This window comes from Octopus sinensis, linkage group LG4, assembly GCF_006345805.1.
Source record: "Octopus sinensis linkage group LG4, ASM634580v1, whole genome shotgun sequence".
In the NCBI taxonomy this organism is placed as follows: domain Eukaryota; kingdom Metazoa; phylum Mollusca; class Cephalopoda; order Octopoda; family Octopodidae; genus Octopus; species Octopus sinensis.
The window spans coordinates 44,521,715-44,536,414 of NC_043000.1; positions in this window are offsets into that span (position 1 = coordinate 44,521,715).

Consider the following 14,700-nt stretch of genomic DNA (forward strand, 5'->3'; position numbering starts at 1 on the left):
TGGTAGCTACAGCAAAATAAAGAATGACTCAATTCTGAAAACTGAGAGGACGTTGTCACAGATCCTAATCAAGAACAAGGCTCATTTCATACCAATGAAGTACAGACAACGGACCCAAAATTGCAGTAAGCTGCCACATATGTACGGTTTCCTGAAGGTTCATAAGGATGGATTTCCATTAAGACATATAGTGAGCTGTGGAGGTTCGGCATGTCATTCCCTGAGCCTGTTTCCTTGTGGGTATATTCAGTCCATTAGCCGGTGAGTCAACATTGTATGTGACGATTCCGTTCACTTCACAGAATTGATCAAGGATACCCCCATTGGATACAATGAGATGGTGAGTCTAGATGTGATAAGTATGTTTATTAAAGTCTCTACGAATTAAGCAATATCTGTGATTCAAGACAAACTAGTAACGGATACCTCTCGGAAAGAACGCACTACTCTACCAATAGAAAACCTAATGGAAATGTTGAATTTCTGCGTAGAAACTACCTGCTTCAAAGTAGATACTGATATATATCGACAGAATGAGTGTTTAGCTATGGGTTTGCCATTATCACCAGTAATAAGCAATATAGACATGTTGAAAAATCAGGTATACCCGATCAGGTATGGAAAAACGGAGACCACACCCCGCTGTGGGATGTAGTTAATATAATCGACAGAAAACACCTCTGGGAAATACAAAAAGTGAAAGTGGCTGCACATATTCTAGGACACAATAAGCAGACCTAGTGCAGATATGAATGTAAGATGGGAACTAGTATTAAGAATAAATAAAATACTAGGTATATAAGCCCTAAAATTCACTCTATTATTGCCCATGATCATGTAGTATTCTGAATAAGAGCGTGGACTTCTAAGCCTCGGATTCTAAGTTCAATCCCAGGTAGGGACTTGAAAAATTAATATCAACATAAAAATAACATACCTTAGGAATGAGAACAGTGTACTTCATTCGGATACGAAATTCTGCCAGAAGACGTTGTGATAACAACAAACAAGGTGAGAACACCACTCCGTCCATTGTAAATAATGTTATTTACTCAACAATCCATAACCAGTTATGTCCTAATCTTGTATTATGGGATTATATTTAAATCTTAGTGCTATTGCTGCTTTATCAGTCATAGTTTATTTAGGATTCATTGTTACTAGTATTTAGGATTTAATCATGTAAACAAACTGTTTACAAGTCTGTCTCATTTCTATCACCGTTCATAGTAAATAGATTTAGACCCTTTTAAATACTTACCTCAGACAATGTTTTCTAAATACAATTGTAATCACCAATAGCCTGTCCCTGACCATAACGACGCGGTCGATTATCAGGTTTCCCTACTGGCATCAGTACCATTAAGTCCTTGTAGAGGGAGTAAACAATGGTTTAAGTTTGAGTACTTAAAATAGAATATCTAGCTCCGTAATAATGCGATGATAACGAAATTCCAAATCTTAACGTTTTCTTTGGCAGTTGCTTTCTCGCAGCTCTCAAGAAGATACCATAGGTAGCGTTCTCCCGTACTTTCAGTCATTCAGTTATCGGCTGAAATTGTCAAATTATGAACCTACCCAAAAGCATATCCGAATTAATTGTAAGCCATTGATAAGTATAAAATAAATGAAGTTATGTAAACCATTATTTCTATGTTCTGTAAACATATATATATATATATATATATATATATATATATTATATATATATATATATATATATATATGTATGTATATACATACATACATACATATATAGAGAGAGAGAGATAAAGAGATCGATATAGATAGAGATATAGTTAGATACTAGAAAAATGGATATAGATATGAGTTTATATACAGACACAGACACACACACACACACACACACACACACACACACACACACACACACATATTCACGCACACGCACACAAACATACACAAGCACATATGAAACGATTTTAATCGGGCTAATATGCCCGATAGAAAGAGATTGATAAATTGATAAACAGCCTGATTGACTGATTGATTGGCTGATAGAAAATATATGTATATCTGTTTGTACGCATTACTTTGTATGTATTGATGTTGTAAATTCAAGACTTACAATCAATATCAATATATTTAATTATGATAAACTTACATTTTGTAATTAAATCTTGCCGCAAGTTTGTAATAATATTCCGTTGTTATCATAACTACTAGGATTTCATACGTAGATATAATGCTGAAATAAACACTTACTTTTGTGCAAAAATTTTCTAGAGTGAACTGCAGATTGTTTTTGTTGCGTAAGTTCAGAACATTTCCTTCCCGTACAGGCAGACCTCCCATCAAATGTGTTCCATTTTATAAGCATTATTTGTTTTTCATCGCCACAATATTGGCTAACAGAAAAGGTAAGATGTGCTTTCATGGGCAATTGATAATCTGTATTATTGGTCACAAGATTAAAAAGACTCTTATCCCTCGATACTTTATCTTATACGTATTTCAGTCATTAGATTGCGGTACAACTATGAAGAATTTTACTCAAACAAATCGACCCATTAATTTTTTAAAGCCTAGCTTTTATTCTATCACAATCTTCGGCTTAATCACTAAGTTATAGGCACAGAGACTCAAAGACACACACACACACACACACACACACACACGCACACACATACATACATGTATACAAATATATATATACTAGCAGTATCGCCCGGCGTTGCTCGGGTTGTAAGGGAAATAACTATATAAGCATTTTTAGAGAGTTATAGCCAAAAAATAGCAAAAAAATGCATTAAAAATTGAAAAAAATTAAGGTAATTTTCTTTTTAAATCGTTGACACATCGTAGATATTTTTAGAGAGTTACTTCCCTTATATAAAAGCGACAAAATGCATTCAAATGGAAAAATATGATGGTAATTTTTTTTTAAATCGTAGACTCATCGTAGACGCGCGCTAATACCCAGAAGGGCTCGATATGAATCACGACTATAAGATACCCGCTTTTGGTTAAACTGCACGGCAAAATGTGGGAGTAGTTACGAATCTAAATCGAAGGGGACAGACACACAACTTCACTCTTATATAAAGATGCTTATTTTTTTTCAGTCATAGAGTTAGATTTATGAAGGTCTTCAGTAGAAAATCCTTCGAATTCTGACTCGCTGCTTGATATAATGAAATTCGTATCCATTTTTTGTCAGAATTACAAATTTTGAAAACACAATAGGAACAAATTTCGGAAAAAAATCTCCCATAATTCACGGAATTAAAATTACACTTCGATTTTTGTACAAAACTGTATTTGAAGTGTTTACGAATACGTGTTTTGACAAATGTACTAAAGAGATTTACTCTGATATTCTCATTTAATAGGTAAATTCGGGCGGTTTGGTAACGAAAGGGTTTATATAAGTGTCGTCTGTTTATACATAAACACTGTTTCATACTTTCAGTTTAGTCTTGCTCAAATCACTCTGTCGCTAATTTACTCTCTTCCAAGAACATTTTCACTCACTGTTATCTGTTAGCTTCCCATACATTTTACTCATGTATCTATCAGCGTGATAGACAGAAACAAATATTACATTTACTTTCATTTTATTCATCGCACACTGTGTGTGTGCGTTTGCGTGTGGTGTAAACCAGACTAAGAAAAGCATTTGACACACACACCAGAATGTGAGTTTTCTGTAAGTTTTGCTTAATTGGAGTTTAAATTTTAAAAACTGGACCTGGCATGACGCGATGCATTGTACTCTCAAAAATGCTAGGTAAATTGTAATTGAAGAAATCCTATATTGAAGATTTGTATAACTCCCAAAGGGAGGCAGATAAAATCTGCCTCTTATAATAAGAGATACATGCGTATAAGAAGGAATGACCACTAAGTAGACATCCAGTAAGCTAGAAATAGGTCACCTCCGATCTAACCACAAAGGAAAAGAATGTTCTCTAGAAAAATTCAGCAAACGCCAGATCATAAGCGGGTAAGACAAATGAAAATATACAAAATAAAGAATTAATCGATGACTAGTTTCGTCGTTAACGATTTTACTTACGTAACAACGTCTCTGGCTCTTCAGTACTACCGTTCTAATTCAATAATATTTGCAGAACTATACACAGGTTGTCCTCATAAAATTAAACATGTGTACAGTTATACCGATTACATTGGGGGTATTTTCAAATGTCTCAGATCTGGCAGAAGATAATTCGTAGGTGATCTATTTCTAGCATATTGGATGTCCACTTAGTGGTCATCTCTTCTGATACGCATGTAATACAATTTTTCTGAATTTTCAGATTTTTTTATATCCCAGGCCACTGGTTTTAAATTGATGTTAATTATATATATATATATAGATAGATACGACAGCCTTCTTTCAGTTCCCTTTTACCAAATCCACTCACAAGGCTTTGGTCGGCCTGGGGCTATAGTAGAAGACACTTTCCCAATGGCTCACACGGTGGTACTTGTACCAGAAGAAGAATGTGGTTTCGAAGTAAACCTCTAAATACATACAATAGAACTTCATATACAGTAGAACGTAAATAGTTGTACAGTAACGTATCAACTATCGCTAATTAATTCTAATCACTTAAATAACTCTGATGTTCGACGTGGAACCTATAGTTGAGTGTTCAGCTATATTGTAAATTTCTTTTCTTTTCATTCATAGTTCTATTCATACGTGGTTATACATCAACTCATGAACAGGCCCAATCGTCGTCGTCAACGTCGTTATCTGCCTCGTTGTTGCCTTTGTTATTTTTATTGTCGTTGTCGTGCTTGATGTTGAACTCGAGGTCAGCACTTTCGAATGTTCTAGACATGTTCACGCCAATCGACATTGTAACTTACTATTGCAGACATAATATAAATAGAACTGTACTATCTGGTATATTTCCTTCTTGCTGACGGCACGTTGTGATTTAAGGAATGTTTCTCTTTTATTTATTTTTTTCGCATATAATCGAATAACAATGTAAAGGCATTGTTGTTGGCTCATAAAATCAACACACACAATATCACTCACACGCACCTATAAACACATACATGTGTGTGTGCGCGTATATATATATATATATTATATATATATATATATATATATATATATATATTTGTATGTGTGTGTGTGTGTGTAAAATCGTTCGTAGACCGAAACAGCAAGGTGGTGATATTGATAAGGATTATACGTGTTTTTTGAGCAGTAAAATATAAATCGATAATTTATGATAGAAGTGTCAGGTTATGCCACGAACACGTGTACACTTCACTTAATCTTTAAACAGTATAACTATGACACAGTCAGCGACAGGCTGGTTCTGCAATTGCGCATACATTCCATGCAATCGGCTTTCAAAATATTTTATGTCCCCTGATTCACTACGTTAGATGACTGGCTAGATGACTGTAAATCAATGGCAGTGAGCACCAGTGTTCAATGTGCCGCATAGTGATGTCAAAGTTGTTAACTTATGCATGAGAAGCAGACATTTAACAATTCTTTCATATCTTCTAACAAAGTTAGAATGATTTCAACGTCGATGTTTAATCAGTCACTGAAGAACTATGTTTGAAAAGCGTTTTATATCTATTTACCCTATCACAAACATGGTTACATCAATCTACTTGCTCTTAAATAAATAAAGCCAGTGCATTATTACCAAGGGGAACCGGCAGTCTACCGGAAAACTTTTATTGACAATATTATTTAAACATTTCTACGTGTCTTTTTTAATATTAATCACATAATTATTCTGAGAAATTAGCTGCTAACTTCATTTATACCATAATAGATTAATATTCCGTTTTGTGGGAAGTGCACTTAGGAACAAAATTTTATGTAACACGTTTATTAGGTGTGGTCTGATTTAGAATCTAATTCAACCCAAGTCACATTCTGTTTATATGCATATAATTACAATAATTACAAATAATATATTACTATACAATATCTCATATTTTACAATGTCAAAAGGTACTGTTATAAACAAATACTGATTGAGAACAAGAAATCACTAATGCTTCTACAGAAGGATTAAACAATAAACTCAATAGCAAAATTCTCAATAACCAATTTATTTAAATTTTCTTTTCATATTTTACAAAAAGAAAGAGGCAATTTTGAAACCAAATTTTAAACATAACATTTTTAATAGTACCAAAATACATCGTTGCCTAATTCATATCAACAGATGTCGGTGATTCAATTATTTGATTAATCACTCAATTAAAGAAACAATTATTATCTAAATGGATTAGCGTAATGGGAAAGTGAATGGTTAATTTGTTTGTGTTTTTCCTCATCTCTTTTTTTATATTTGTGGTTGGATAGTTCTCATCTTTGTATTCTGTTACTGTTATTACAAAACAGGTACTGTAGTAAAAACTATTTGTTCCATTCGATTGGTTTTCCTCTATTTCTGCAAAATATGTAGTGATATAAGCAAAAATAAAAAAAAAAGAAAAGGAAGTTCATTTACTGAATAATAAAATTTTGATTAATGGAGCAATTATTTAGCGATTTTGAAATTCACATGAGCATGGCAAAAAAAAACCAATATATATAGTTCAGAAAACTTTACAGCAAGTTTTACAATTATGAACACTGTAAATCAAAGTAACAACATGTATTTTGACTATTACTCCACTTATTGAATGCAATAATTCAAACTGCTACATTAGGCTGATGTGTTGTGTCTATAAGAATTAAAGAATCTTAGATATAGTGACAGTGGAGTTTATTGATAAGTAACAAAATTTGATCTTTCTTCCGGTAAGTCAAAATCTTATAGCCTCCGCCAACTCTGACTCACATTTCTCTTCGAAATATTTTTCCATCCATATATTTACTATCCATTTCGTATATCCAAGTGGACGATAATCTATTTAATATTGTTATACGTGATATAATTCATAGATATTGAAAAAAAATAAATGAAACAGGTTTATAAAAGCAAGCCGGCACTAAATATTCATCTGTTAGCGAAAGCAATTACAGCAGATTTCTTTGACACCAAGGAGCAAAGTTTTAGTGTCATATGTTTGATTCCAAGTAATTTGCCTGCAGAACTATATTGAGCTGTAAGACATCATAAGATATAATTTGCCGACTATTCATATTCAGACACTTCAAGTCAGTTTTACATAAATGTCACCTGTACTTTCTTTAGGGAAAAATCGGTATTCTTTTATGAAACATTTCCTTTTACAGACTTAAAGTGAAAATCGGTAATTTCTTTATCGTGACTATAAACTACTTGAGTTTTCTATGCAGCATTGAAATTAAAATGTGTCAATAATAACCTCATTGTTATCTATCCATCTAACGATGTTGGGGATATGTTCAATTGATGTCATTCGCTGGCACCTCTGCTTAAAGCAGTTTTTATTACATTTACATGTCTCGAAGATTCCGGACAAATTTTAATATTCATTAGATAGATGAAAGCGGTATGTTATTTCAGAAATCAGATCGCTGGATTAAATGCGATGTAACATTTAGTTCTCTTCTATATTTTGGGCTTCTGTTCTGAAGGTATTGATTTTTATCTTTTATACCTCTGTAGACGATGAAATAAATATCTCCAGTGCATTGAGGTCAATTCGATTGACTTTTATTGTTAACAACAAACAAAAGTGAGTCTTTTAAAATGAAAAGAATGCAATATTTATTGCAGAAAATTTTTCCACTAGTTTTGCTAGCTTAGAATGTACAGCGCGGTTCTAATGCTACTAAACATTTTGCACCATTTACTATTGTCAGCTTAATACTTGCCCGGGTGAAGCTTCTTATTTATCTGCTCAGAATGCGTCATATACCAGTAATATACCGAATATATTTCAGATATCCGCATTGAATCTTGGCTAAGAATAACGACGAGATAGTGACAGCGTAGAAAATACAGAAATTGTTGAATATCAATTTTCCCTCAACTACATGCACTCTGCAACTCTGAGTGTTATAACATTATATTTGGTAACCACACAATAGTAAAGAGCTACAAATATCTTCCATATGTTTAATAAGCAAAATACAGAATAGCTTTTTCTTTACTATTGTATATACATATATATATATATAATCTTCTATCTTTTATTTTTCAGTTGCTAGACTGAAGCCACGCGGGAGTACCGCCTCGGAGGGTTTAAGTCAAAGAAATTGACCAGAGTATTTACTTTTTCTAAGCCTAATACTTATCCCATCAGTGCCAATTTTCGTGGGGCGTAAACAAACTTACCCCGGCTGTCAAACTTTTGCAAGGAAAAAAACACAAGCGTCCACACACGCACACACACTTATGGATGTGAGTATATATATATATATAATATATATATATATATATAATATATATATATATATGACGAGATTGTTTCCGTTTCTGTCAATCAAGTCCATTGACAAGGGTTTGGTCAACCCGATGCTATAGTAGATGTCCAAGTGCGACACAGTGAGACTGAAACCGAGACAATGTGGTTGGGAAGTACACTTTTTACCACAGAGTAAAATTTAAATCATATAAAAACGTCTCCCCTTTAATTTCAGATGGAAATTGTCATGGGCTTTTGTCAAGTGTAATTTTTGTTTTGTTTTGTTTTTGGATATGTCTTTTAGTGTATCGTAACTTAATCACGAATACACAAGGTAATAATCCATTGCAATTATTTAATTATGTAAATCATTCTAAGAAAATATGTAATACTTTTTCACCAATGTTAAATGCCTTTTAAGCTGAAACTTTGTAAGCATCTACAGCCACTAATTGCCCCTTGCATTCAAGAGTCATAGTTTCTTTTCCCTGGGCAATTAAATTAATTTCAGTTATTAATTCTTCATTTCTCACAATTATCTCTCCACAAAACTGTTGCTGGAGTTTGTTCACTTTCTCCGACAACAGGAGGGAAGTTGAATCATACGATAATTTCTTTTCGTGTTGCATGTAGGTCATCATACCTATTTTATATTCAATATATGCCTGCAACAAAATACGGCTATATCACATGTAACAGAAAATCAACAGTATCTAGTGGTAAGCAGACAGTATAGAACATCACAAAAAATACTGAACGAACTACCAAGCTGCATTTAGACACGTCCTTTTGTCATGGAAATTCGAATGCAGATCAATTGGGAATAATAACTATCCTTTCTAGAGTCGACCTCTTATTTATAGAATATAATGTATATTATCAAAAGAGAAATTATAGTCTCCTCTTCTTATGGTAATATGCGATTTGTTGTTACGTCTACTGCGTCATATTTTGTATCTATTACTATATCGTTCATGTGACTCAAAGGGAAGACAGCTAATATGTAGTGAGGGGTGGTGCGTAGCAGCTCCTTCGCACTCTCATTGTTGATGTTTAATCATAAATCAGCCCTAACTTAATCCTAAAACAGAGAACAGTAATTAAATTGTGAAATTTCCATCTTCCCCATTTCTTGTTTCAAATATCACAGTGCAAATTATTTTCATTTCAATTACCATCAATTAGTGAGGTGTCATTTAACTAGAATATGGCTGTTACCTCAAGTAGGTGATATAACATTGCTAACGTGACATAACACACACACACGTATCGAGCTATCTATTTATATATATATATATATATATATATATATATATATATATCCACCAGCACTCATAACACTACATGTACCCATATATATATATATATACCAGTGTTATAAGGGAGTATATATTGTTTTCATAAAGTAGAAACGGAATATAGATTAGTAGACACATATGAATAAGATGTGAGAATATAATCACTAATTTCGTAGTCAACTGACGAATAAATTCATTCCATTACTGTAATAATAGAGAAACCTTTGCGCATATAATTATTTAGGAACTTCAATGCATATTGAATAGAGCAAAATTGTCTATATACGCAAACATACGGTTTTTTTTCATTGCGAATAATTTCATAAAATAACATAGTTTAAGTTTTGCATTATCTTCATCTCTTTAAATCTTTCCCAAAATCACTTTAATGGGTTTAGTAACTTATCACATGTTTCCTACGTATTGTGATTGTATCTTTAAATAATTCTACCTATTGTTATACATAATGTATGCTCTCTTTTGTTCCATCTAAAAAAAGTATTTCAAGAAATAAATTCTTAGAAACTGATATAACAAATTAATGAAAGACACAGTACCTATTTGCTGTAATGTCAGAAAAAGTATAATTATGCACATATTTATATTATTTGATATAAAAGAATTCGAATTCCGGTGATAGAATCTTGAGATTAAGTACTTCAGACTGTGTAGTATTTCCGAATACCAAGTGCAAAGAAAATTTCACATAATTATTCTCATTACTTTGATAAGAAAAATAATTATTAATGAAAGATATCTTATTATTAAGGAAGTTGATGCTAACTATATAATTAGATAACTTATAAATCCCTTCGAAAGTTCTGGTCACGAAAACGTTCCTGAAATAAACCAAACCACAGCATCTCCTTTTCCTGTCTTTTTATCCCACAAGATAAAGGCCTTGTAATTGTTTCTTTTCCTCATTTTTGTTTCGCGTTCAGATTGTAATTTAGTTACAAGTATCTCAATGCTGTGAAAATATTTCAGTAAGTTATTAAAACGTCTTCTCCTATGCCTATGCGCGGAAAATTTGCAACCTTTTTTTACCATACAACGAAATCCTGGCAGAAGACATAAACAGCACTTCTGATCGAAAATGGGAAGATAACAAATTTGGTAGTATATATATCACATATATGTTACTTACGGTCATATATCAACATAAAACATCATCCAGCTTTTTCCACACCACGAATGATTTTGAGTAATATATATATATATATATATATATATATATATATATAATATATATATATATATATATATATATATATATATATATATATATTATATATATATATATAATATATATATATATATACATATATATACACACGCACGCACGTATATATATATATATATACTCAAACATATATATATAAACACGCACACACACATATATATATATATATATAGATATTTATATATATATATATATATATATATATATATTATATATATATGCTAAAGTGGGTACAAGGGGTGATCTAAATTCACGATATCTTCTCATATCCAAAGACAACAAACAGTATATCTTCCATTACAAAGGAATTCATTTGAATGCAGCTCTTGGAACCTGAATGACAAATTTCTGGAATGCGAAATTGTAGCCACTTTTCTCAAGGTACTTCCAACTCGTCAAATATTTGCCCATAACGAATGTCCTTCATTAGAAAGCACCTTGATGCTGTAATATTTTGGAGCTACCGAAAGGGAAAAAAAATTACTAAAAATGAAGTGATATCCTTGCAAAGTACGCAATTTCAAACGCCATTTGTCTGTTTACAAAAGACAAATATGTAACCCCATTTATATTTCTTTTATTTCAACGATTTTATATAAAACATCTTCTTTATATTTTACAAATATATTTTAGACATTTCTGTATATAGTATTTATTCTTACATGACTGACATTTATTTATTTATCGTTTCATATTTGTCATTCTTTCTATCTTTCTTTCTGCTTAGACTTCAACCTCGATTAAACCTGTCATTGCTGCGTGCAAAACGTCAATGAATTTACTGTATTATATCTTCAGAGAACCATTTCTCCCATCATATTATTTAACTATCTACCTGAACCCAGCACCGGTCTGTCACATTCAATATATATACGCTCTGTCACACACACAAACACACACTCTCTCTCTCTGTATATATATATATATAAGATATGTGTATGCATTATATATAATTAGGGAAAGCGTGTCATTTTGCATCCATTGCAAAACTGACATATGTTGAGACATTCACTCTCTCCCACTTTTCATTCATCATGTCAGACCAAATAAATAAGGATATCAAATTAGATTTACATATGCACAATCCCCTCTGCATAGTATATAACTTTATTTTCAAGAACGGCAAAATACAAATAAAAAATAAGTTACAAAATTCTGTATTTAGATTGCTGTTTTGGGAAAACAAACTAAAACACTTTAAAATCTACAGCTGACTAAAATCCTTTCATTTGGGCTTCTCAAGCTGTCAAATAACATGCTTCCAGCCAATTTCTTGTACACATCAGATTAGAAGTCTTTTCCAATAATAAAAGAAATCAATGATTAATGCAGATCAAGTGGAAAAGAAAACCATACCAAAGATAACGTAGTTCAAGAAAGTTCATTTTCCTAAATATCTTGTCCACGATGAAAATAAAATATAATATAAAACAACGTAAAAGTGAATTTATAATGACAGATTGGAAAAAAATTTTTACAAGCCGACAATTCGATAAATATAATTCTCTGCCGCATTACATGAAAACAGACTGTTAACACAAATAGTGGATGATATTTGTGCTTTAAGCACTCACGCAGGCACACAGACACACAGACACACACAATACACACATATATAGCATGAAGAGCACGATTGATTATAGTCTTAAAAGTAATGTCCATTTTCAGTTGCAACACTGATAAAATATGTATGGAAGACAGATACATATTTCATTCATTTATATTATTTAATAACACAAGGCTATCGTAGATCTTTATTTTATGGAACCCAAAAGGAGGAAAGATAAAGTCGACCTTGGTGGAATTTGAATTCAGAATCTAAAGACGGAGAAAGGCCCGAAATCTTTGGGGAGGGTGTTAGTCGATAAAATCAACCCCAGTATGCAACTGGTACTTAATTTATCGACTCCGAAGGAATGAAAGGCAAAGTCGACCGCGGTAGAATTTGAACTCAGAACGTAGCGGCAGATGAAATACCTATTTCCTTACTACACACAAGGGGCTAAACAGAAAGATGACAAACAGGGACAGAAAAACGGATTAAGTCGATTATATCGACTCCAGTGCGTAACCGGTACTTGATTTATCAACCCCGAATGGATGAAAAGCAAAGTCGACGTCAGGGGAATTTGAACTCAGAACATAGCGGCAGACGAAATACGGCTACGCATTTCGCCCGGCGTGCTTAAGTTTCTGCCAGCTCGCCACCTTTCAAGACTTTTTTATTGCCCACAAGGGGCTAAATGTAGATGGGACAAACAAGGAGAGACAAACGGATTAAGTTGATTACATCGACTCCAGTGCGTAACTGGTACATAATTTATCGACTTCGAAAGGATGAAAGGCAAAGTCAACCTGGGCTTAATTTGAACTCAGAACGCAGCGGCAGACGAAATACCTATTTTTTTATTGCCCACAAGGGGCTAAACACAGAGAAGACAAACAAGGACAGACAAACGGATTAAATCTATTATATCAACCCCAGTGCGTAACTGGTACTTAATTTATAGACCCCGAAAGGATGAAAGGCAAGGTCGACCTCGGCGGAATTTGAACTTAGAACATAACGGCAGACAAAATACCGCTAAGCATTTCACCCGGTGTGCTAACGACTCCGCTAGCTCGCCGCATTATCTAATGCTTTAATATATTAATAGCAGAGTTTTAGTACTACCTGCATTAAATAGTAATAGATTTGAGTTTTAATAATTCAGATATCCAATATACGTAAATTTCACATATGTAGTCGCCGGTCCGGACGTTTGCGTAATTAGAGGGGTCGCATAATGTTGACTCATTTTCAAACAACGAAGTTATGAGTAACTTGTCTCATGTTCAAAACATCGATAGTGCGAGTTTCGCTCTTGCACATGAATCATATGTGTGTGTGTGTGTGTGTGTGTGTTGTGTGTGTGTGTGTGTGTGTGTGTGTGCTTTGTATGTTTGTGTGTGTCTTTGTACAAGTGAGTGTGCAAATATATATGCATATCCTTCGCCGTCGTAAGATAGGTAAAAAATAAACAACGGCCAGTACTTAATAAGCAACGCATTTGAATAAAACTGTTCGTGCTGTGTCACCCGCAGCTGTATTGATCATATCTCTATAACTGCCCTATTTTCAGTTTAGTAAGATAATAGGATAACACCGTTATTAGGATCGATGTCGAATAAGCTGAAACAAGATGAAATACAAAAAAGTACAAAATGCAGGTAAATAAAAAAAACAATATAAATTTCAATAAAAGGCATTAGAATACAAGGGGACTTAATTAGCTATAATAGATTAAATAAGGCGGCGAGCTGGCAGAAACGTTATCTCGCCGGGCGAAATGCGTAGCCGTATTTCGTGTGTCGTTACGTTCCGAGTTCAAATTCCGCCGAGGTCGACTTTGCCTTTCATCCTTTCAGGGTCAATAAATTAATTACCAGTTACGCACTCGGCTCGATGTAATCGACTTAATCCCTTTGTCTGTCCTTGTTTGTCCCCCCTTGTGGGCAGTAAAGAAATCTATAATAGGTTAAATAATATATGTTTTCAAATGTTCACGATCATACGGCTTAACACGTTATGGTCTTAATGATATACAGTAACCCCTAGACTATCACTAGTGTTACGTTCGAAACCCCTTGCGATACGCAAACATCCGCGAAGTGGAAACAGTATTGTTCTGTATAGTCTTTTAATTATTTTTTCATGATTTGTGTATATTTACTTTGCTATAAAACACCACAGAAGAATCGGCGTAAGCTTAAATAATAGACCGCGATTGGTGAACAGCGATATGGCGAGGGATTACTGTACAGGTTGATATGGAACTCTAATTATGTTGCCTGAGATACATCAGTACATAAGCCCAATTTTCA